The 21,852-nt window shown below is 33.4% G+C and overlaps 1 protein-coding gene across 4 annotated transcripts in view; it reads left to right on the forward strand.

The window, feature by feature from the left end:
* Positions 1 to 21,852, forward strand: part of LOC142328273 (uncharacterized) — a 54,526-nt gene that overhangs the window by 28,094 nt on the left and 4,580 nt on the right. The gene's annotated exons all lie outside the window — the stretch shown is intronic.

The raw sequence follows: 21,852 nt of genomic DNA on the forward strand, positions 1-21,852 counted from the left end.
GCTCTAATTTATTAATGAAGTTCTAAGTCAGTCATGAAGTGAGAGTTAGTTATAGCAAACAACTGCCTAGTGATTTAGGCCTTATTGGCATTTGAATTTGCTATAATCAATAAATAATTGCAATTACTTTTCTGTGGGTGTATCATAAGACAGATTGTTGAAGGCAAGACTGCACTCGTATGTTGAATTCCTGTTTTACTAGAATGTTAAGAACAACACACTCTCTTTATGCATAAAATTATGGTTATATTTTTTTATATATTATGCTTAATTTTTTTTACTTGTACCTGTGTCATTTTTGTTTAAATAATTGTTATAATTTTGATTATAAAATAAAGCAATTTTGTAAATTATTTATGTTATTTGCTTAACCATAGTGATTTTAGGTGAACTGACATGAGATCACTCCTAAAAATGGTACAGCCATTAGCAGTAACTAAGATCCTGTGCTAGGTTTACTGCAGATGTTGAGGAATGAAGTGGGTTAAATATACAGTTTTATATATATATATATATATATATACAGTCGAACTTGTCTGTACGAATTTCTCTACAGTACAAACATTTTCCCTAAACTTTGACTTTAAGGGAATTTTCTTATATACTTACTTTTATACAACAAAAAAATGATCTTTGTATAACATTTTTTTGGCATAATAAGAGTTATATTTTTTTTTTTTTGTGTGAATTAGTTTTACACAGCCAGCTTTTATTATGATGAAACAGCAATAAACAATGCAATGTGCTATGTCCTTGATGACAACGGCTGCACGACTTATTATAAGGCAATTATTGTACATGTTTATTTACTGCTGCAGTTATCATTAATGGTAGTGCGTGTTTAATCTCAGTGTGTAACAGTTTGTGAATTTCTTAACAGACAGGCTGTCTAATATTCCAATAACTTTCATAAAACAAATATTGTAAAAAAATGTTATACATACTTAAATAATAAATGTTTGATAAATGAACACATGAAATTTGAAAATCATGTATTATTAAAACAAATATTAAACAATAATTTTGATTCTTAGGTTGGTAATACTGCTTCATACTAATAAACATAATAATTAAGACCTTCATACTGACATGATGGATAATGTTAACTTTATCTTACCTTTTGATGATTAATTGTTATATTTATATTTTTGTAAAATTCAATTTAGTGTAATTAATGATATGTGAAGTAAATAATTATAATCTATAACACATCATTGTTCCCAAGGATGGATTAATAATCCAAAAGCATTGGAACGTTACTATTAAAGATTGTTGGTAAGTGGAAACTATTATATAAATAATTTATATATTAATACCAACAGGCCATGCTTAATAAAATGAATGTCCTTAGTTTTTTTTTTTCTTAGTTTGTATAGTGTATTATTGTACTTAATGTAGTGTCGATGGTTGTTTATACCATCAGTATGACAAAATATCAAACGCGTAAAACTTTGTAATCTATATAGGATAAACTAAAAATTATAGAAGACGTTAAAAAGTGTGATGTTGCCTTACATTACGGAATAGCAGCCAGTTCATTATCGACAATTTTGTCAAATTGTGAAACCATTAAAAAGCAGTCTGAAGAGGGTTTTATAGAATTAAAGAACAGAAAATGTTTATTGCTATTGCAATGCGTGTATTCATATGTGGACAAAGCTGTCTTAAAATGGTTTGTAGTGGTTTGTGAGGAAAATATTCCCACATTAGGTACTACAATAAAAAAATGTGCTAGAGTTTGTAAAAACTGTGGGTTGTGAAGATTTTGTCACAAGCACAGGTTGGTTAGACAAATTTAAAAACACGGAATTTCTCAGAAAGTCATTAGCAGCAAAATTGCCAATGTACATGAAATAGACTGTTCATCTTTGAGAGAAAATCTCATTCAACTCTTATATCATTATGATAAAAATGATATTTATAATGTAGATGAAACAGCATTATTTTTTAAGTGTCTACCAACCAAATACGACTCTTGCTTTGTTGTAACAACTCTTTGTATTTGTAAACTATAAATGTTTTGGATGAAAAAAACAGTAAAGAAAGGCACTCATGTTATGTGCTAATATGACTGACACAGACAAATGTAAGGTTCTGTTAATTGGAAGAAGTAAAAAACCACGTTGTTTTCAGGGTGTTAAGTCATTAGAAACAGATTACAATTTTAATACGAAAGTACGGATGAAAAGTGAAATATATTGTAAACAGCTGCAGAAGTTTAATCACGAAATGACGAAACAAAAGAGAAAGGTGTTAATTTTCGTTTACAACTGCCCTGCTCACCCTCAATTGATTTCAGAAAAAATGAATTCAGTTAAAGTTGTGTAATACCATCGAATATGACCAAACTCCAACCTATGGATCAGGGTGTTAAAAAGAACTTGAATGAAAGTTCACTATCGGAAATGAGTGTTGAGGAAACTGGTCAGTGCAGTTGATAATAACTCTTACAAAGGAAACACTGCAATTACACTGAAAGACTGTATTGCAGAAGTATCAAAGGCATGGGTTAATGACATTAATTCTGAAACAGTCATGCAATGTTTTAGTAAGGTTGATTTTACCAATATGGACAATTATGTTCAAACAGAAGAAATTCCACACGTGTTAAGCAAAAGTTGGAGTAAAGTAAAAGACATGACTTGTTTTACCAATGATGTAAAATTATGGGAATACGACTAAAATTACAGGAATATATTGACATTGGAGTTGTGGTTTCTGAATATCCCACTAACAGTGAAATTGTAAGTGATGTTATGTAGTTGTGTGCTAGCGACAACAAAATTGGAGAAGAAGATGAAATGATTCCTCGGATAAGCACTAGCGATTTACAAAATGCCTTTTCATTAATACACGTAGGAATACAACAGCAAGAAAGTGTACCAGAAGAAATGTTTGTTTATCCAAAAAAATGAGAATATTTAACTGAAAACATAAAACATTTTAATAAAATGCAAACTAAAATATCCAATTTTTTTTTAAACAAACAATAACAATAAGTAAAACTAATATGAATAATTAAAATAGAAATGTTTTAATTTTTTTAAATTTGCAAATTTTGTACATTTATAATTATGATACTGTGCAGTTCAATGAAGAAATAAAATTGAAATTAAAATTTTATATATATAAGCATCCCAAGCCTAGTAAGATGATATTCAGCTCTACAAGTGATAACTTCTATCAGTTAATCACAGGGACTGGTAAACATAAAAACATTTCCAATTAATTGCTGCCTCATGTAATTCAGGTACTGTACTGTGTCATAGTCATAAGTAAGACTGTGATGCATTAAAAGATAATGAAAAGCTATAAATAAATTAATATCTCCTTTTCTGTTTGGAACAATGCATTAGATGCACTTTCTCTATTCAGTAGGGGGAAAAAAAAATTTTCAACTTCTTTATTCTTATATTGTTTGTCTCATTGCCGCTACAATTTTGTGAGAATTTTTACTTTTTATTAATACATTTTTTTATGTGCGTATAAATAACATTATACAAGTTAAAGTGTAAAATGTAGAAATCTAAAAAAAGGTAGGTAGGTTAGAAAATGTAAAGAGGGAAATGAATAGGCTAAATTTAGATGTAGGAATTAGTCAGGTTCAGTGGGCAGAGGAAAGCGACTTTTGGTCAGGTGGTTTTAGAATATTAGAGTAGAGTATTTCAAAAAGCTTAGCGATAGAATCATTGTAATAAGGATAAAATCAAAACCTAAGCTAACAACAATTGTCATGGGCTACAATTGTCCATGATGATGAGGTAGTGTGTGTATTCAAAGAAATTGACGAGGTAATTAAACGCATAAAAGGAGATGAAAATTTAATTAGTTGGAAATTGGAATGCAAGCATTGGAAAAGGCAACGAAGGAAGTATTTTGGGTGAATACAGGCTGAGCAAAAGGAATGAAAGATGGGACTGACTTGCTGAGTTTTGCACAAAGTATAATTTAGTTATTGCCAACACTCAGTTTAAAAATCATAATAGAAGAATATACACATGAAAAAAGGCTAGTGATGTTGCAAGGTATCAGATAATTTATATCACAGATAAATTTAAGATTTAGAAATCAAATCCTCGACTGCAAAGCATATCCTGGAGCAGACACATTGATAGCGACCATAATTTAGTGATAATGAAATGTAGATAGGGATTTAAACACCTGAAGAAAAGGTGTCTGATGAATCTGTGGAATTTAGAGAAGCTTGAGGAAGAGGAGGTAAAGAAGATTTTTGAGGAGGACATCACAAGAGGTCTGAGTAAGAAAGATAAGGTAGAAAATGTAGAAGAAAAATGGGAGAATGTTCAAAAGGATATTCTTAAATCAGCAGAAGTGATCTTAGGTGGAACAAAGAGAACTGTTAGGAAACCTTGGATATCAGAGAATATATTGCAGTTGATGGATGAACGTGGAAAATGTAAAAATGCTAATGATGAAGAAGGTAAAAAGGAACTATGGAAAATTAAGAAATACTATAAACAGGAAGTGCAGATTAGTGAAAGAAGAGTGGATTAAAGAAAACTGTTTAGAAGTGGAAAGAGAAATGATCATTGGTAAAATAGGTGGAACATACAGGAAAGTTAAGGAGAATTTTGTGGTATATAAATTAAAAATCTAATAATATGTTAAATAAAGATGGTACACCAATTTATAATATGAAAGAAAAGGTTAATAGGTGGGTTGAATATATTGAAGAGTTATACGGAGGAAATGAATTGGAAAGTAGTCTTGTAGAGGAAATCAAAGAGGATGAAAAGGGAGATACAATACTAAGATCTGAATTTAATAGAGCATTAAAAGATTTGAATGGCATAACGGCTCCTGGGATAGACAGGATACATGCAGAATTACTGCATAGTGTAGGTGAGGAAGCAACTGATAGATTCTACAAACTAGTGTTAAGACTCATGAGTTGGTAACATAAGCCAAGCCAGCTGAATATAAAAAAATTTACAAATGAATAAAAATAAAGAGACAGTTTATATATTTATTTATCTTTACAAATGAAGAAAAAGAGAATGGGTCTTGACATAACTGCCCATCAAAAAATCAAATGATTTATAAGTGAATATTTAAATTGATCAAAATCATTGATCTGAACAGTTCGATTGTACATTTGTATTGTATTGTTTCATTGCCAGTGGATCTAGGATTTCTTTTAGTGTGTTTTTCGTGGGTCTACTGGTAAGATGTATCCAATGGCCAGTATATAACTCTCGGCATTGACAATTTACATGTACAATTAATTGTTCCTACAATCATATACTTATACATCTAGGATTTCTAATAATGTGTTGTTCATGTGCCTACTGTGAAGATGTATCCAATGGCAAGCAACTCATTCCATTGACAATTTAATGTATACATAATCTCATATAAATAGATTAAATAATAAATAAATCATGGGAAATCTATTCCACATACAAGTCAATTAATAAATTAACTCTGGTGTCTTAAAGCACCACAATAATAAATCGATAAATAAAACATATAATATATATGTTGTATGTATGTAATACATATGTGTGTATGTATGTATATAGTGTAGTAACTAGTCTGTAGATTGTTTAGGAGTGTAAGATTAATATGAATGTGAAATCAAAAAATAAATTAATATAAATATACAAATTAGGTTATAAATAGTAGTACAATATTTATGAACATATTAACAATCATACTATGTGAAAACAAATCAAATGATATTATAATAACAATAAAGTATATAAACATTAGAGATTAGTAATAGGTTTATGCACAGGTCTCCTAAATTGACCATTAACAGTGTAAGTATATCAACAAACCTTACTAGGTTGTCAGAACCTGAATAAACCTAGGTGATAATTCCATGTTTCCAATACATGGGTGAAGAATTTTCATTTGTGTAATACTAAGTCTCCAACACAAAGGTTACAGGAAGGAAAATGACATTTATTGTGTTCTGAAGATAATGTAAATAGTCCTTAGATCTTCAACTCCAAATAGATTGCACAAATTTTTGGAGTAGTTGCCAATGGCCTAAGTAGGTAATTTCAATTTTTTGGTAGTTGATTCAGGCAAAGAGGTGAGTGTACATCCAATAAGAAAGTGTCCCGGTGATAAAGTTCTGGATCTCTGTGATCTGTAGAAATAGCAAAAATAGGATGGGAATTCAATTTGAATTAAAACTATATAATTACTCAGAATTAAGGATTGTTTGTCTTGATTGTTTGTGATGCATGTGAAATTTGATGCTTTTGATTTTGCTCTCCCACAAACTCTCAAAATGGGCAGAAGAGGGAGAAATAAATGACCAAGTTATACCTTGTATAGGTGGGAATGCTTGAATGACTGACTGTTTTTTTGAATTTAAAAGTTGAAATAAATTATAAAGGATATTTTTGGCACAACAGAAGTTGGAACCGTGATCAGAAAAGACTTGAGTAAAGATATCCCTACATAATATAAATCTTTTAAATGCTGCAATGAACAACTGTGAAGTCAAGTGAGAAACTAATTCTGAGTGAATAGCTTTGGTAGCGAGCCATATAAAAAGTACGATATAAGATTTAATCAAGGTAATTGGACTGCTATAGTCTACTGCACAAGTAAAGAATGGTCTGGAAGGTAGTAGCTGACCAAATTGTTGAACCTGGGTTTTTGCATTAAATCGAAAGCATATCATACATTTATGAACAATAGAAGAAATAATTATTTTACTGTTTATTATCTAAAATTTTTGTCATAAGGAATGATGTGTTAATTGAACACCAGAATGCAAATGCTCAGCATTAATAATAAATTTTGTAATATTTGCATTTGGATGTAAAATTAGGGATGTTTAATATGGTATTATAATTACAGTGTGTTGTAATCTGCCTACTACATGAAATAAACATAAATTATAAAAAATGGATCAAGTGATATAAGTTTGCTTTGATTAGCAATAACTAGATTATTTTTAACATTGTTAATTTCATTACTTCATGTTGCGCTTTCACCGAGCTCTGGTCAGTTACCGCTTGAACTACGGCCACGTGGCTTATTCGTTGCATGGGCAATGCACTAAAGATGCTTGATGCAGTCCATCATTCATTCATCTGTTTTGCTAAAGTCTGCTGGTGGACAGGGGTGAGCCACCTCTTTGAAACAGACGGAAGCACATGATATACTTCTATTTGGCTCGCATTAAGGTGCACCTACTCACCCAACTTTCGATGAGGTCTTTGCGAACCACCATGTTAATCGATACTGGGAACAGCAATGATCTTTTGCTCCGCTAGGCATCGGAGCTCAACGCCTTCTCTCAGCTCTAAACATGGGCAATTACCTTCAGTACTTATTGTTGCTTCATGTACCCACTACCCTAGACAGCCTTCTCTTGTTAATTACTGCTTTTTATTTTTAGTGTGGCCAGAACTCTGACACTGGAAGCAGTGTCCGGGGTTTTTGCGGTGTCTGGGGGTATGTAAGATCGCACACGGACAGACTGGTAGCATATTTTTATTGGTTCAGGGACTGTCGGAGTAGAGAACGTTATAATCAGTGAAGATTTGGTACATCAGCACCGTTCTCCTTCCTCATTATCCTATGAATAGACGTGACTGACTGCGAGGACAGTTCTTCTGGTATCTCAAATAGTTCAATGTCAGCCAGGTCACAGCAGAAGATAACCCCGGTTGCTAGAATTTAGGATTTTATATGGTTCAACCATCACCTTGTCCTTCCCTATGAACCTAAGAGCCAGTAACTTCCGACCCTGATCGTTATCTTTCACTTCAATCAACAGGACGCCACTTTTAAGTTTTTTATTGATACTGAAGAACCACACGCTATAACAACGCAATTGTTAATAATGAAATGGTGAAACTTTTGCAAATGATTTCTCTTCTTCCTTATAAGAGGCAACAAAAAACCTTATCAATTTTTTTTCATATTTTATTTTATCTTTCGATCCATCTTCAACTGTCAAAGTCTTTTTAAGCTTACAGGTTTGTCCTTTTTTTAAGCGGACCAACAACCACTAAAGAGGGAGAATTTTTTGGGAGAGACATACAGTTCCCAAGAGTACCGGCGATATAACGGACCACTTCAGCAGAGCGCACGCGCACTGGAGCTAGATCTAAATACAACTGGGTTCACCCAGAGGACATAGTTCGAGACTCATTACGTAGAGCCGTCCTTCCATCGGCACGATTGTTTTGTCCACCTTGGGTTTGGTAAGGTGTCGCAACACCACCGAATATAAGTGTAAGAAGAAATAGTGTAGGATCTTGTTATGTATTTGTGTAAGGGTGTATGTTGTAATATGTGTGGTATTCTTGGTATAGTGTTCGTGCATAGTATAAAGTGTTTTGCAGTTCAGTGTGTGTGAAGAAAAGCTGCAGAGACTATGGCCGTGGGATCGCCAATCCCCAAAGTCTTAAAGAATAAGACTCCCCATCGGGGATGTCAAATTACTCGTTTTCACTACACGCTGACTGAAAACCAGTCTCAATTCGCAGCACTCGCTTATACTCGCTTTATACTGACTGTCCGAGCAGTATTTATATACCCCGTTGAAGCGTGAGAATTCTCATCGTCCCTTACATTTTCCCATGAATTGATACTACGGCTCGGTAACCCTTCTCATCAAACAACAGCTGTTGGAGGTGTTCCATTGACAGTATTACAAAGAACGATTGTTAAATGGATCTGTAAACCTGAGAAATAGTAATAGGAAAAATCGTGAACGAGTCTTTCCTTTGATTCGATTCTTTATACTGAACGAAAGAATCGAGAATCGGTTTGCAGGAGAAACCGATTCTTAACATTGAATTGGATAGGTGACAGGAAACTAAATCTTTCTCAATTACGATTCGATTCATAGTAATCTTTCTTTTGCATAGCTTGTAGTGGGGGGATTCTTCTACCACACCAAATTCTAGCTTGCGTTTGTTTTCTTATATCCACACGTGACGCATAACTTATTACATCACCATCACTAATGTTTATTGAACATTCGGCAAATTTATTACTTCTGATTATAAAATATTTTCATTATCTGCTATTTAACTGAGTTAATCTTAAACTGTTAAATTTTATTTGTAAGCCCCATAAAACATTTTTTGTTTATCATCAACTACAGCGAAATGAGAGACAAATATATATTTTTTCAACAAATTAAAAGTATTTATATCTTTTTTTCTTGTTAACCTTCGGAAGCACCGTCAGGAATTACTTCAGAAGGTGAATAAGGGTGATATGTATGAGTGTAAATGAAGTGTAGCCATGTACAGTCTCAGGTGGACCAGTTCTGAAATGTGTGGTTAATTGAAACTCAACCACCAAAGATCTCCGATATCCACGATCTAGTGTTCAAATCCTATAAAAGTATCTGCCTTTACTAGGACTTGAACCTTAGAACCCTCGACTTCGAAATCAGCTGATTTGCTTAAACGCGTTCACCACTAGACCAACCCGGTGGGTAAAGGTATTTATAATTAGAAAATTTATCTTAAACTAATTTCTGTAAAACTATAAATAATAAAATGGTAATTTAAAATAATATAGCTTGTACCGTACCTTATTTTTGAGCGAGCCATTGATTCCGTCTTTGTTTTTTTTTATCATATCGATGTTAGGATTTTATATTTACTTTGATGTTTTTACTAATGCGCGCACAGTTACTTACACAGACACACACAAACATTTTTTTTTTTAAAGTTTTGGTTCTATTATCATAAAAAAATAATAAAAATTAATCAAAATAAATAATTAGTTAGTTAGTGCCTTTCAAATAAACTTTATAGCATTTTACATATTTACATGTAGATATATAATTTTTTCGAAATTCTTTGATGCAAGTCTATTTCGCCTTTCTGTTATTAACTGTCCCGCTTTTGAAAAAAATCGTTCACAGGGAACAGAGGTTGCAGGGATGCAGTCTTAGTTTGCATTATTTTGAATAATCTTGGATAAATTAATCGCCTTTCTTTCCATGAAGAGAGAGGATTTTGTGTTCTTGAGATGAGCGGTTCATTTATATATTTATCTAGCTCTAAAATTCCTGCTCTGTTGGGTTTGAATTTGTTAAAATTGGCGTTACTTCTTTATCAAAATCTTCCCGTGCAGTTGAAATGGAGGGTTCAATAATTTCTTGTTCGGTTTCAAACCTATCGCCTTGTTCGATCTAAATACTTCGAAATTCCTGTGAAAGTTTTTTGCTTAAGACACTGCTGCTTGGACAATTAAATTAATTGTATGCGCTAAACAAGGAATATGACGTAGCTGACAATTGCGAATAGCAGCTTTTAAATTTGCTGCTTTGTTACTAACAATTACTCCTATTTTGTCAATAATAGCCCATTCATTGAATTTATCTTGTAATTCAATGGCAATATTTTCAGCTACTACAGATTTCCATACAAGTAAGTAATTGGATTTTTAAATTATAATCATGGTCAATGAAATGGATAGTTATGGCCATATAATTATTATTTGAAACTGATGTCCAACTGTCAGTGGTTATTCCGCATGCTTCTATATATTATATGACTTACGAATATTACAAGAAATTCTATCATATAATTGTGGAATTAAACTAGTTGTAATTGTTTTCCGACAAGGAAGCGAATACCCAGGGCTTAACAAGTGAACAAACTTCTTGAATTCTTCACCTCAACGAGTGAATAGGTTGATATTCTTTAGTTATTAACCTAATTAATTGAATATCTATCGCTTGGCTTTTACTTTAGGGACAGGTTTTGTAACAAAGGAAGTAAGGGACATCTGTTGTGTTTTGTTTGAGGACAAAGATGTTATTGGATGCACAGAAGGATTAGGCGATTCAACAAGGTTTGTTAATTTAAGGGCTAATTGCTGCGATTCATTTGGTTCAGTTGCAATAGACGTAGTAGGATTTAAATTATAATGCATTTCTGAAACATAATCAGGTCTACTAAGAATAATTGTAAAATATATCTTGAGCATGACAGTATGCACAAAAGAACGACAGTAATTAATATTGTGCGTAGCTTCCCGCCCGAATGAAATTAAAAGAATAATGATGTCATATAGAATGTGTGCGTAACAGTTTAAATTTTACCTTCTCTGTTTAGCGATGACGTTCGTTGATATAAGCTTGTTTATAATAAAGGAATCGAGTAAGAGATGAAATAAGAAGAATCGTTGGGTAGATAAAGGGAATAGAGCATGCGTATTAGAAGTGATAGGCTACTAAAAATCGTGTTCAACCGAAAAAGAATCAGATGCTTACTTAAGAGTCGAATAAAGTTGAAGGGAGAAGAATCGAAGACATTTAGTAGGTTGAACAGGAGTATGAAAGAGATTAACCGCTAAACATTGGTGAAGAAGAGAAAGAGAGCATGCGCATTAGAGTTTACAGTTCTGGTAGTGGCGGGAAGGAAAAGAATCATTGAATCGGACGAACGATTCTTTTTTACGAATCCTTTCTGAGAATCGATTCCTCAAAAAGAATCGTTTATCCCACCACTACTGAGAAAGGTACTACCTTCTAGTACCTGTCTGAAATATTTATTTATTCATAAATATTTTCTCATACTTTCTTCTTAACGGACCTGGTTAACGAGGTCCGTTACACCGGTCTTGTTACAGTATAAACAAAGATTTTTCTTCATTCAGATGGAATAAAACTTGCCGGGATTATATGCAGTGTAAAGAAGCATACCTATAGCGATAATTATGCGAGTGAAGCTAAGTAAATTTTGCTACTATTATTCATTAAAATGCTAACAATTATTTTCTGAAATGCCATTTCGATACCTAAATTGTTTAGGTAGTCTTAACTGAAGCTGTTGATGAAAGATTCATTCTGGTGCAATTAATATCCATTTATGAAACATGGGTTTACCTCTTTTCACATAAAAGTTAGTGACATAATTTAATGTGGAAACATCTGATAACTTAACAAAAAAATTAATTCCCATTTCTGCAGGATGTTAGCAAAGATAGTATTCTGGATTATGAAAGCTCCACTTTTTATTTTATTATTATTATTATATTATTTCTCTTCTATATGGTGTTTAGAGGTGGCTGTAATGAGTAAAGGATAAAGGTCAAATCTGAGAGAATTTCTAGTTTGTCAGAAAAATTCCCTTGTGATCCTAAGATACTGCAGACATCGCTTTCCAGTTCAATTATCCCTTTTTAATGACTCCTCTCTGAACTTCTACTACTAACAAATGAACCGGAAATAATTTGGTTTATCATTTTGTACTGTTGGCCACTATTATATTGTTATGTATTACATTTACAACAAACACAGCATAATCATTAGTGGATTGTCATGTCTTCCGATTGAAAAAACAAATCAAATCGCGCATTTCCTAATTTACAGGAACAATGATAACCGACTCCGTGTTATATAGACTGTTGCTTTAGCAGCACAGCGTAGAATTGACAACAAGTAGGTGTGCTATGATATTGTAGATATACTATTTGTGTTGTTATAGCAACTAGTTTGTTTTCTACATTCACTAACCATCCAACTTTTTATTATTCTTCATTTATTTCCTAAAGGATAGTGCTTCAAATTAGATAGTGTTTTCATTTATAGATACTGATTTCTAGTACAAATTAGTAGTGTAAAAAATTGTGTGTAACAGCATAAAATTGATTTTGCTTATAAATCAAGTAGCTTAACTATTATAAAGTAATTACTGCCGATGAGGAATTTAAAAAAAATAATTTACTACTTTATTGTTTAGTTTCTCATCATTTTCAAACCTCTGAGATGTAACCTGTTGATGTAAATGGAAAAACTGGAAGGTTTTGGATGTAAATGTAAATGGAAGGTACTAATTGCTAGATGTGAGATCCAGGACTGCGTGAAGGATGTTTAAAGATTTCCCAGCAAAGTTGTGTTAATTCTTGAACTTTTTTCCCTGGAAGCACAACGAGGTAACGTTATCAAGGCACGGGCATAGAATTACTGTAGTAATTGATTAAAAATTAACAAATAAAATTTACTTTAAAAATGAAAACGATGTAAAATGCCGATGCGGTATTATAAGTACAAAATAAAAACAATATTAAAAATCTAACATAAAACAATAAAATTGTCAAAAGGCAAAAACATATTACAGTATTAATGAAATTAACACTATAAATTTAAACTACGATTCTAAAAGGGTTATTGTATTTTGAAGCAGATTAGTTCTAAACGTTATGTAAATTGATTAATCATCTACAATTAAAAAACACCTAAGTTTTGGCACGCAGTTTGCTATAGTATTTTTATGGCTACGGTAAACAAGGTAGCACTTAGGACACTTCTCTGTGGTATTCCGTTTTCTAGTATAAAATTCTCCGATACCATCGCTCCAACTCGAACTGACTGCTTAGAAAATAAGTGATAAATGCAAGAAGATTCCCTTGTATATCCCATTCATGAAGTGTATTTAGAATTTCGCTTCTTCCTAGCCGTGTCATATGCCTTGTTGATCGAAAAATACAATAACAAGGCGTTGGCGGAGTAGGAAAAGGTTTTGAGTGACAGATTTAGGGGAAACTACATGATCAATAGATGATCTGCCTTAGCGGAAACCACATTTTTCGGGGGCAATTAGAGCGTTTCTCTCAAGATACCCCACTAGATGATGGTTTAACATTCATTCTACCACCTTACATGGGGTAGTGGTTAAGACGATAGTACGATAACCTTTGGGGCATGATTTACCATTACCAGGTTTCAGTATGGTAATCACCAATGCTTCTGACCATAAATCTGGAAAAACTTGATCAGAAAATATTCTATTATAGAAACACAAAAGATATCGTAATGCAATATCCGGGAGGTGAGATAACATACTCAGCCTGAAGTTATCATTTTCAGGGGAAGTGTCACGGGAATTTCTCAAAGCATACCTTAGCTCATCAAAAGAAAAAGGAATTTTAAATTTATTTTGCGAATCTCCCATAACAAAAGGCACATTTTCTACCTGCAATTTACATCTGATAAACTTACGACAATATGATGATGTAAGTGAAACTGCCATAAACATGTTTCCAAATAAGTTCGCGGCATCCACTGGCGTTGTTACAAGGGCGTCATTGTTTTCCACTCCAATCAGCTGCGAAGATTGTCGTGATCCACATACATAGTCCGAACTTTTCTCTGTACAACAGATATAGTGTTGTCCAAGAAATGGAATCGACTTAATTCAGCCAAGATTTTCGTTTAGCACATCGAAACACTCGACGGCAAAAAGAGCTCGCATTGCGGAAGGCGCAGAGAATTCAGTCTTCGATTGAAATTACGTTAAGTCCTGCGCCGATCCTTAGTGTACGCCCTACAGTCCTTATCCCAGCAAGGAACAGCAGGCCGCCTTGGCTTTCCAGATGTTAAAGGTATGAATTCATTCGCGCTATTGAGAACTGGCTGTGTAAACTTGGTAAGTTAGTGGATCGCGTTACCACTCTTGTCATACTAGCCAAAGGAATCCTTGTATTCGATCCAATCCGCTTTTTGAACCACCCATTTGCGTGGCTGACTGAGAAAAATCACAATTACCGACTGAGATTACAACCGGTCTACGATCGTTTCCAAAGAAATTTTTGGAGACACGCCTGGCAAGACGTGGTAGTAGGGTTGTTGAACATGAGGAAAGATCGATTTACGAAAATGTATCTGATGAAGATGACACAAATATGTACGATCCATCGTTCAATATGCAGAGATCTAAGTTCTGCCTCAGTCGATTAACTATATTGCCTCGGGAAGAACATGATGAGCCCCATGAATAGTGAAGGGTGTTGAAATCGCCAATTATTAGGCAGGGAAAAGGAATCTGGAAAAACACACTGATATGGTAATTTGGAGGAAGGTCGTAGTTGTAGACATTCATTTTGAATGGCACCAATATCTTCAATGAGATTGCATGGATGTTTATCGCTAGCAGAATACGGCCGGCTATTACGATTTCCTTCAGGGAAATAGCTACACCTTCATGTCCTCTGCCCTCAGTTTGATGGCTGCATCTTTCGCAAAAAGACGCGACCATCTTTTTTTTGTTTTGTATCCGCGAAAGGACACATCATCCTGAGGTCGGAAGCAAGTCTCCTGCAGATATAGTATTAAAGTATTTTCTTCCTTTAGATTTCAATATCCTCATGGCAAAAATGGAGACTGTAAACATTCCAATGAATCTTCAAAATTTTGTAAGAATTTCACAATACACGTCGGAATTTAAGTTTTCACTATCAAGCAGCTCCCAAAAACCAGTGGCCATATGCTTTCTGTCTGAATGTTCTTTGTTAAAATTCTTAGGCCTCAAAGATGATGAATGCTTTGTTTCAATGTTAGTGTATGATTTTTAAGTCTCATCTTTAACCTTTTAGTGGTTGGTTAACATTTTATCTCCTTCATTTTATCAGTGCTACAAAAAGATTTGTGTTGCAGTAAAACATTTTTCCTTGTATCCATCTGTTAATATTTTCGGCCTTCACCTGGCACACAATTTTTTGAAATCCAATTTTTCCCTTAAAATTTCATAAATCTTAATACAAAACATTTGAAAACTGATTTAATATTGTGAAACTGTAAAAAAGATGTTTTAGCAAATATTTTTTTTTTCAGTTTTTCTAGCAAATAATTTGCTAGAAAAATTTTCTTGCAAATAATTTGCCATAAATACACAATATTTATGGAATAAATATTGTAAATATCTATGAGCATTTCAGAAGCAGATTTGGTTTTTGCTGTTACGAAATAATTACTGCCAAACCTCACACTTTTTAGTAATATTTACTTTCAAATTTATTTCAATTAGGTTGTACATGGCATCAAGTGTTATCTGTTTGTTACAAATCTGTCACAAAGTTAAAACAGCGTCTTTGTGTAAGAAATTCCCAAATACTAATCCATTATGTTCATTTTCCATGAGACTAATATCTCAGAATGATATACAGAATCGTGGTATGAAACAATAGTATTTATTCAGCATGTATTTTTTTACATAGTTTGGAATATTTTATTTTTATACTACTGCATTTAATGCAAAGTTGAAAAACATAACTAATTATTCAAAATGTCTTCATTTTATTTTCAAAAACAACACAACTAATTAATGAAATTTTTTAGATAAATTTATGTTAGCTGTGGATTTAAATTTTAATTTTAGACGAACTTAATTTGTAGATAAATATTATTAGCCTTTTTTAAGAAAATACCTTACTTTTAAAGCATCCTTAGAAAGATGGTGAACTTATGTATGAAAACAGAATTTTTATTTGGAAGAGTACTCGCAAAAAATTATCTTTCTTCACTTTTGGCACATTTATCATTTGAATTATGTCTACTGACCTAATTTTCTAATTTGATTATATTGGCATGATTTCATCAGCAATCATTTTTCCATCTGATACTCTTTTACACAAAATATTTTACCATATTCCACTTTGTAAAAATATTCTGAAGTAATATAAATAAAATGATTACATTATCATTTACTCGAAGGCACACTTTTCCAAGTATATCAAACCATGTTTACTATATAAGTATCAGAGTCACTAGTGCTGATCACACTTTGTAATGTTACTTACTTGTCTTTTTCTTAAAAAGACAAATAGATTGTTAATCAATTGTTTGTTTTTTTTAAATTCGTTTACTCATTATGTTTAACACAAGGTATCATGTTGTGTATGAAAAGTTACAAGAAGAAATTTAGTAAGCTTAGATTAGCTGGTTTGGGCAGCCTTCTGGATTTTTCTTTAGAATGAACTGAAAAAATTTTCAAATATTATATCCTTATGGATTTGCAAAAATTGAGAATGGTAAGTTGATTAACTGATAATGGTTGATCAAAATATTATATTTTAAATTGAGATAATAAATTTGTATAATATTCATGAGTAATAAATAAATGAATAAAAAAATATTTATGGGTCTAGAAACACTTTATTTTTGAGTTACACTGATGAAAACCTTTGCTCTGATTAATCAAAAGTTAAAATGATGCTACACTGAAATTTTTGAGGCACAAATTAAGAAAAGCTTTGTGGTCTTATTTTTAAAATAAACTTATATGAGCATAATTAGATACAAAGAATAAAAAAAATGAAAAAATGTGTTACAAAATTAGTTACATAAATGTCCTTCCTCAATGTTTATACATTTTGTTCAACCTAAAATTTCTTGGGTGGCTCTCTTTATTGTACCAGCGCTGTTTTGTACAATTTCAGAGGTACTCCAAAATTCTAGATATCTATATTACTAACTCTGAATAAATAAAAATATTCCTAAGATATCCTTGTGATACATTTTCTTTTAAATGCAAATTCTTTTTCTTTTAAATTTCTCAAATTTTTATTTTTTGTAAGTTTATTAATCAATTTTCTCATAATTAAATTACTTAAAAATTTTGTTTGCTTGTGGGAAATTTCACAAAGTAATTAATGTCAAATCTGAAGTGTCTTATTTTGCAAGTGGCTTTCTCCATTATTTTTTACACTGTACCTGCCTGGATTAAGGCATTTGATTACAAAAAGAATGTTAATAGGCTTCGTCGATCCAATAGTGAGCGGCCATTAGTATTGTTAAAGCATGCCGCACAGTCTCTCGTAGTGCGGTTGAAGTCGTTGTGGGTGTTCCTTCAATTTTGTTAAGGGCCCAAATGCTCTTTCAGGTATGCAACGGAATGCCTAAAGCTGAAGCCAGGCATGTACTGTTGAGAGATCGGCAATATACCTGGAATGCCTCGACTACTGGGGAATGGACTCACTCGTGTATTATATATAATATTGATTTATGGGTGAAGCATAGCTTCAGGGAGGTGGGGTTCTACTTCACCCAGCTACTAACAGGGCATGGAGAGTTTGAAGGATACCTGTGTCAAATTGGAAAGCATGCTATCTCTGTCTGCAGATACTGGAAGTTACTGGATACACCCGAACATATCATCTTTAAATGTTATAGATGGGGTGGTATGAGACAGGTGCTTGGATTAGTTTGGCTTACTCTGGAGAAGACCATGGAATACATGTTGTCCAGTAGGCAAGTGTGGGATGATAATGTTGAGAAGCTTGCTTCAAGAATACTGACGACAAAAATCTGTGATGCTTGGGAGTTGGATCATGAGTAGCTGTGGCTGCATGATGTGTGTGGATGTGGGGGTTGAAGATTAGCCTCTCATGGTGTCGCCATCTGTCCGAGTTTGTTTGGGTGGGCGGTGACGAAGAAGTGTGGGAATATTGGATCCCTTTTGTCTTTTTGTGAGTAGAGATTTTTTGAGGGTTGTGTTTAGATCTACACTGATGGGACAGTCTGCAATGGCTGTTCTTACTGCAATAGGCAAATCAAATAACAAAAGATCCAACCGGTGGCCTGACCTACCATGCAGGTAGATAGGGAGGGCCGTTTGAGTTAAAGGACATGCCCCTGTGTAGTGCAACACTTTGGTCCTGCACAGGGGTTTAGAAAGGAAAAAAATTTATGTCAAATCTAAACATTTTTTTAGGGGGAAATCTACAACAGTTTTATTGGAAACTACTTGAGATACAGTTAAGAGGATCATGTTTTTAAATATTTCAGGTCAAATAAAACTATAATCCCATAATTTGTGCCCTGAACTTTTCCCATAATCTGTGTGCCCTGAGAATTTCAGAATAGCCTCACTTTAATGCAGGGAGAATTTTTTCAATACTTGCACCTAGAAAACAGTATTTAATATTATATTTAAAAAAAATAATCATAGGAATATATATGTAATTCTGAGTAAAAACCTTCTGGAAAATTGGTGAAAATTAGTTTATTAATTAAATTAATTCCAATATGTTGGTTAACATTTTCAGCAAAAAAAATCTTCCTTTTGAATTTTAACAAACAGTGCATTAAATTTTTATAAAATTACCAAAATTTTTTTTAAGGAAAACTGCAGGACAGGAATGAACATGTATATTACATACTTAAATTGGTAAATATATCTTATGATACCTACTCTATGAATCATGAGACCTTGCCGTTGGTGAGGGGGCTTGAGTGCTCAGGGATACAGAGTAGCTGGACCGAAGGTGCAACCATATCGGAGAGGTATCTGTTGAGAGCCAGACTAAGGAATGATTCCTGAAAGAGGGCAGCAGCTCTTTCAGTAGTTGTTAGGGGCGTGAGTCAGGACGACTTAAACGGCCGTATCAACATCACTCAGTCCTCTGAGTACTGCGCAGCTGAAAGCAATGGAAAACTACAGCTGCTTTTTTTCCAAGAAAATGTGGCTCTCTGCATTTTCACATAGCAATAATGGAGGCGCCTTCCTTGGTAAAATATTCCGGAGGTAAAATAGTCCCCCGTTCGGATCTCCGGGTGGGGACTACTAAGAAAGGGTTCACCAGAAAATTAAAAAATAACATTCTACGAGTCGGAGCGTGGAATGTTAGAAGCTTAAAAAAGGTTGGTAGGCTAGAAAATTTAAAAAAGGAAATGGGTAGGACAAATGTGGATATAGTAGGAATTAGTGAGGTTCGGTGGGAAGAAGAAAGGCGACTTTTGGTCAGGTGATTTTAGAGTAATTAACTCAGCGTCAAATAATGGGCAGGCAGGAGTAGGTTTCGTGATGAACAAGAAGATAGGGAGGAGTGTGGAGTATTTCAAAACGTATAGCGATAGAATCATTGTAATAAGGATAAAATCAAAACCTAAACCGACAACGATTGTTAACGTCTATATGCCTACAAGCGCCCATGATGATGATGAGGTAGAGTGTGTATACGAAGAGATTGATGAAGCAATTAAACACGTAAAAGGAGATGAAAATTTAATAATAGTTGGAGATTGGAATGCAAGCATTGGAGAAGGCAAGGAAGGAAATATAGTGGGTGAATACGGGCTGGGCAAAAGGAATGAAAGAGGGGACCGACTTATAGAGTTTTGCACGAAGTATAATTTAGTAATTGCCAACACCCAATTTAAAAATCATAATAGAAGAATATACACTTGGAAAAAGCCAGGCGATACTGCAAGGTATCAGATAGATTATATCATGGTTAAGCAAAGATTTAGAAATCAACTCGTTGACTGCAAAACTTACCCTGGAGCAGACATTGATAGCGACCATAATTTGGTGATAATGAAATGTAGATTGGGGTTTAAAAACCTGAAGAAAAGGTGTCAGATGAATCGGTGGAATTTAGAGAAGCTTGAGGAAGAGGAGGTAAAGAAGATTTTTGAGGAGGACATCGCAAGAGGTCTGAGTAAAAAAGATAAGGTAGAAAATGTAGAAGAAGAATGGGAGAATGTTAAAAAGGAAATTCTTAAATCAGCAGAAGCAAACTTAGGCGGAATAAAGAGAACTGGTAGAAAACCTTGGGTTTCAGACGATATATTGCAGCTGATGGATGAATGTAGAAAATATAAGAATGCTAGTGATGAAGAAAGTAAAAGGAACTATCGGCAATTAAGAAATGCTATAAACAGGAAGTGCAAACTGGCGAAAGAAGAGTGGATTAAAGAAAAGTGTTCAGAAGTGGAAAGAGAAATGAACATTGGTAAAATAGACGGAGCATACAGGAAAGTTAAGGAAAATTTTGGGGTACATAAATTAAAATGTAATAATGTGTTAAACAAAGATGGTACACCAATATATAATACGAAAGGTAAAGTCGATAGATGGGTGGAATATATTGAAGAGTTATACGGAGGAAATGAATTAGAAAATGGTGTTATAGAGGAAGAAGAGGAAGTTGAGGAGGATGAAATGGGAGAAACAATACTGAGATCTGAATTTAAGAGAGCATTAAAAGATTTAAATGGCAGAAAGGCTCCTGGAATAGACGGAATACCTGTAGAATTACTGCGCAGTGCAGGTAAGGAAGCGATTGATAGATTATACAAACTGGTGTGTAATATTTATGAAAATGGGGAATTTCCATCAGACTTCAAAAAAAGTGTTATAGTTATGATACCAAAGAAAGCAGGGGCAGATAAATGTGAAGAATACAGAACAATTAGTTTAACTAGTCATGCATCAAAAATCTTAACTAGAATTTTATACAGAAGAATTGAGAGGAGAGTGGAAGAAGTGTTAGGAGAAGACCAATTTGGTTTCAGGAAAAGTATAGGGACAAGGGAAGCAATTTTAGGCCTCAGATTAATAGTAGAAGGAAGATTAAAGAAAAACAAACCAACATACTTGGCGTTTATAGACCTAGAAAAGGCTTTCGATAACGTAGACTGGAATAAAATGTTCAGCATTTAAAAAAAATTAGGGTTCAAATACAGAGATAGAAGAACAATTGCTAACATGTACAGGAACCAAACAGCAACAATAACAATTGAAGAACATAAGAAAGAAGCCCTAATAAGAAAGGGAGTCCGACAAGGATGTTCCCTATTTCCGTTACTTTTTAATCTTTACATGGAACTAGCAGTTAATGATGTTAAAGAACAATTTAGATTCGGAGTAACAGTACAAGTTGAAAAGATAAAGATGCTACGATTTGCTGATGATATAGTGATTCTAGCCGAGAGTAAAAAGGATTTAGAAGAAACAATGAACGGCATAGATGAAGTCCTACGCAAAAACTATCGCATGAAAATAAACAAGAACAAAACAAAAGTAATGAAATGTAGTAGAAATAACAAAGATGGACCACTGAATGTGAAAATAGGAGGAGAAAAGATTATGGAGGTAGAAGAATTTTGTTATTTGGGAAGTAAAATTACTAAAGATGGACGAAGCAGGAGCGATATAAAATGCCGAATAGCACAAGCTAAACGAGCCTTCAGTAAGAAATATAATTTGTTTACATCAAAAATGAATTTAAATGTCAGGAAAAGATTTTTGAAAGTGTATGTTTGGAGTGTCGCTTTATATGGAAGTGAAACTTGGACAATCGGAGTATCTGAGAAGAAAAGATTAGAAG

Source organism: Lycorma delicatula, chromosome 7, assembly GCF_047948215.1.
Source record: "Lycorma delicatula isolate Av1 chromosome 7, ASM4794821v1, whole genome shotgun sequence".
In the NCBI taxonomy this organism is placed as follows: Eukaryota; Metazoa; Arthropoda; class Insecta; order Hemiptera; family Fulgoridae; genus Lycorma; species Lycorma delicatula.